The sequence below is a fragment of the Sprattus sprattus genome (assembly GCF_963457725.1).
Source record: "Sprattus sprattus genome assembly, chromosome: 11".
NCBI lineage: Eukaryota > Metazoa > Chordata > Actinopteri > Clupeiformes > Clupeidae > Sprattus > Sprattus sprattus.
In genome coordinates this window covers 24,047,720-24,052,214 of record NC_137909.1, presented here as the reverse complement: position 1 = coordinate 24,052,214, position 4,495 = coordinate 24,047,720, and positions in this window count along the sequence as shown.

Below are 4,495 nucleotides of genomic sequence, written 5' to 3'. Positions count from 1 at the left end.
GGGCGGGGGGTGAGAGAGCGAGAGTGAGATGGAGAGGGAGAGTGATCCCAAGACCGGATGTGAAAGGGAGAGTGAATGTGTGTGAGAGAGCGAGAGAAGGAGAGAGAAATCCAATAGGGAAAGAATGGGTTTGAAAGAGTGATGGAGAAACTAAGAGAGGGACACGGGGGAAATGAAAAGGAATGAGATGGCAAATAAGACATGGCAAATAAACGAGAGAGAGAGAGAGAGAGAGAGAGAGAGAGAGAGAGAGAGAGAGAGGAGAGACAGAGAGAGAGAGAGTGAGAGAGAGAGAGAGAGAGTCATTAAGGGAAGGGGGCTACTGACTAGTGCTGCACATGTGTAGCACACAGGTTTGCACACTCAGCACTGGGATCAGACTGAGCGCGCTCAGTTATAACAGAGACACACAGTTCTTGGCAGGATGTTCTCTCTGTGATTTCTCCCTCGGCCAGAGTGACTGACTGTGCTCTGATCTGTGGTGTAGTATGCCCTCACAAAGAGGGCATGTCACCTTCCATGCCAACACACACACACCCCCCACCACCACCACCACCACCACGAAAGAAAACACGTGCACAGTCACACACAGAAAAACATCTCAAGAGATTTTATGTGTCAAAGCTTGATATGGCAATACAATTAGCATTTGATACCACCGATAGTTTAGGTTTTTGAAAAGCCTATAGCAGCTCCATAGTACCTTTCTTGTTGTGGTGTCTAGGAAGTGAGGGGTGACGGACATTGAATGTCCCATCACTATTTGTACACCCAGCACCAGCACAGAGTATCCTAAACCAGTGGTCTAATTTTCCTTCCTTCATCATCACACCCTCTCTCCCTGTTCACATGACCTCCAGCTGTACTTTTCTCACTGTTTAATGGCCTTCTCCTCATGGACTTACTGCCATGTGTTCTCGACACACATGGAAAGTGAATGCCCTCTTCCAACTGATTACGTGCCCAACCTCACACGTACGTCGCCATTTTTTATGACAGGGAAGTTAGCGATAATCTCAACAAATTGAATTCTGGAGTCTGGAAGGAAAAACCTTTTTTTTATTGGCCTGTCAGACGAATAAAAAACGACATCAATCATTTACACGTAGATGTTAAACATATTTTACAATCTGTAACATATACTAGCTGCCAAAACAAATAATTTCAGGCAAATAATGACAGAATAAAGCTCCTTTTGACATGAAATGTGACACTTGTTGTGAGTGAACTGAAGGCAACTGTAGAAGACACACAGTGTCAAATGACTGAGGACAAGACCCCACAAATAAAGGAAACACCCCACAGATAAAGAAATAATTCGTACTCTGTCGATTTGATTGCTTGAAAAAGTACTTGTCAAGTCATTCAAGGTCCCCTCTTTCATTTTAAGATGCCTCGAACCATCTCGTCTCTCCTCTTTGACGACCGCATGAAGATCCTGATCACCTCTGATCCTCTCTGATCATCCCTCTTTCTCTCTCTACCACAGTCTTCAGATCCTTTCTCCTCTGACTCGTTGGCTGTGACTGGAGTGTCAAACAATGACAGCCAAATGCATCAGTACAATCCTGTCCATTCTTTATTGTGTGTTAGTAGCAGGCTGCGTGAAAAAGCAGCCAGGCCGGCCAGGCGTTTGGCTGCTCCCACACTCGCACTCGGTGTGCGGGGCTGGCCACAATGAGCACTTGTGTCAACAAACGGCCAGGGCTGAGAGAAGAAGGAAACACAGGCACAGGCCAGTTAGAGGAGGCTTGGCATGCCAAAAACAGTCTTGCTCTCAGAGCCATTGTTCCTGAGGAGATCTGTCAGTGGCATGCCACAAGCGCAAGAGCCACTACAGAACCAGAGTTTGAACACATGTCTGCCGAACACACACACACACACACACACACACCTGATATGAAACATCTAAACTCAATGTTACTTCTGCTTTGTCAGGTGTCAGTCAATGTGTGTGTCTGTTGTGAGAAGGCAACCCCCACTGTAAACCCTGCTTCAAAACACTGTCAGTATGGGTGTGGTATCTTCAGTAATCTATTGGATTCACACAGGCTGTCCCACACCCAGCCTAGGTCATACCACACCAAAACACTCACAACCACCCTAGCCACTGACTCAAGAAGATAAGACTGATTAACTGCATGATTGTAACCCATCATATTTCACAGCAGTGACCTATGGCCTAGGCCATTGTAAAATATAATAATATTGTAGTGTGTTGGGGGTGGGCTAACATAACATCCAGGTGAGAGACTGTTGCATATCCTCCCAGCATGCATCAGGTGTTGTGTTGTGTTGTGAGTGATGTAGCGGTCAGGTTGTGTATCCCTTGTGTGTGTGACTGTTTATCATTTTGTGTGTTATGCTGTTTAGTACAGGTGTTGGTCTCTTGGTTAGTTTTACGTTATCTGTCAACTGTCAATGTCATCATAACCGTGAAGTATGCCCTGCCCGGGTTGCTTCATAACAACATGAACCTACGCAGTGTCATCACTTCCTAAGGGAGGGAACCAGACGCTATGCTGGTGGGAGAGGTGCTGGAGATGTCGACACTGGTGGAGCCTGAGGTGTTCATTGCAAAACTGTAGCGGCTACAGAAGGGCCACCACACCACCATTGGCAATCAGAGGGCATTTGCATTGTAGCCGCGGTCGGCCAGAGGGTCCTCTGCATCACAGCCATAAGCCAGAGGGTCCTCCACGTGGCTACTCTCAGCCAGAAGGTCCACTGCATTGCTGCTGTCAGCCAGAGAGGCTGTTGCATTGGTGATGTCAGCCAGAGGGTCCTCCACCTGGTTACTCTCAGCCAGAGGGTCCGCTGCATTGGTGCTGTCAGCCAGAGGGTCCGCTGCATTGGTGCTGTCAGACAGAGGGGCCGCTGCATTGGTGCTGTCAGACAGAGTGGCTGTTGCATTGGTGCTGTCAGCCAGAGGGTCCTCCACCTGGTTACTCTCAGCCAGAGGGTCCGCTGCATTGCTGCTGTCAGACAGAGGGGCCGCTGCATTGGTGCTGTCAGCCAGAGGGTCCTCCACCTGGTTACTCTCAGCCAGAGGGTCCGCTGCATTGGTGCTGTAAGCCAGAGGGTCCGCTGCATTGGTGCTGTCAGCCAGAGGGTCCGCTGCATTGGTGCTGTAAGCCAGAGGGTCCGCTGCATTGGTGCTGTAAGCCAGAGGGTCCGCTGCATTGGTGCTGTAAGCCAGAGGAACCGCTGCATTGGTGCTGTCAGACAGAGGGGCCGCTGCATTGGTGCTGTCAGACAGAGGGGCCGCTGCATTGATGCTGTCAGACAAAGGGGCCGCTGCATTGGTGCTGTCAGCCAGAGCGGCTGTTGCATTGGTGCTGTCAGCCAGAGCGGCTGTTGCATTGGTGCTGCCAGCTGGAGGGTCCTCGCGTTGCCACCTCCTCGATCCCCGAAGCCAGGACCCTTTACTTCCAGTGGCCCAGCCTCCCCAACACCTCAGGGACTTTTCATTTGTTTTTTGCCATTTCTGGAGGCGCTGTTTTCCTGCCTTCTACTGTTCCACGGGCCTCCACTGTTGCAAGGGCTTTTGGTGGTAATGGGGGTGTCCTGGGGTGGGCTGTGTGTTTCCTGATCTTCTTTCCAACACTTCCGGCACCATGGGGGGCATTTGGCTGGCTGTGTAGCGTATTGAGGGTGCGCTAACAGACCTTCCAGGTGAGAGACTGTTGCATTGCCTCCCAGCAAGCATCTGGTGTTCGGTGTTGTTAGTGCTGTAGCAGTCAGGTTCTGTATTCCTTGTGTAACCCTTTTGTGTCTAGTCGAAGTGTGTGTAATTGTGTGTCATTTTAAGTGTGTTATGCTGTTTAATACTGGTGTTGGTCTCTTGTGTTATTCTTCCACTGTTATTATGACAGTAATTGTGAATGGTGACGTCCCTTCCTGTTGTTAAAGTATTGATTGTGACAATCCTGTTACAAATGTGGTATTAAAATATAAAGACTTCTAACCACACAAGTATGCTGCCTACTCGCTACTTTAAACTAACCCCAATATCCAACTTCTTTATAGTTTTATGCAATTTCCTGTAAATTATTTTATACTATGTGTTCAAATGTCATAGTAAATTAAATATTAGCATTGTTCATTCTAGCATTAGTTTAGCATTATTATTACATTTTATTAGTTGTAACAGTATACTGCTAGCATTGAGCTAATAAGGACAGATGCACATTCAATTCGATTTCTCTGATGTTCTATGACGTAAATACCAGCTCAGCTGATTATTACGAGCACGTGCATTGTCAAGCTGCAAAAAAAGCAGGCGGCATTGTCAGCACACACACACCGGTAATTATCTAGTTTAGCGTTCAACCGTACGTACACCGGTCTGTGCTGTAAAGTTGCCGTTCATTTCAGAGGATTTAAAGGGAAGGTAGGAGAAAAAATGCAAGGCCAATCAGACTCACAACTTTAGAACTAACCCTTTCGGGAGTCCCTCCCTCCACTGTCCCGGCATAGCAGAGTTGTTCAGTAT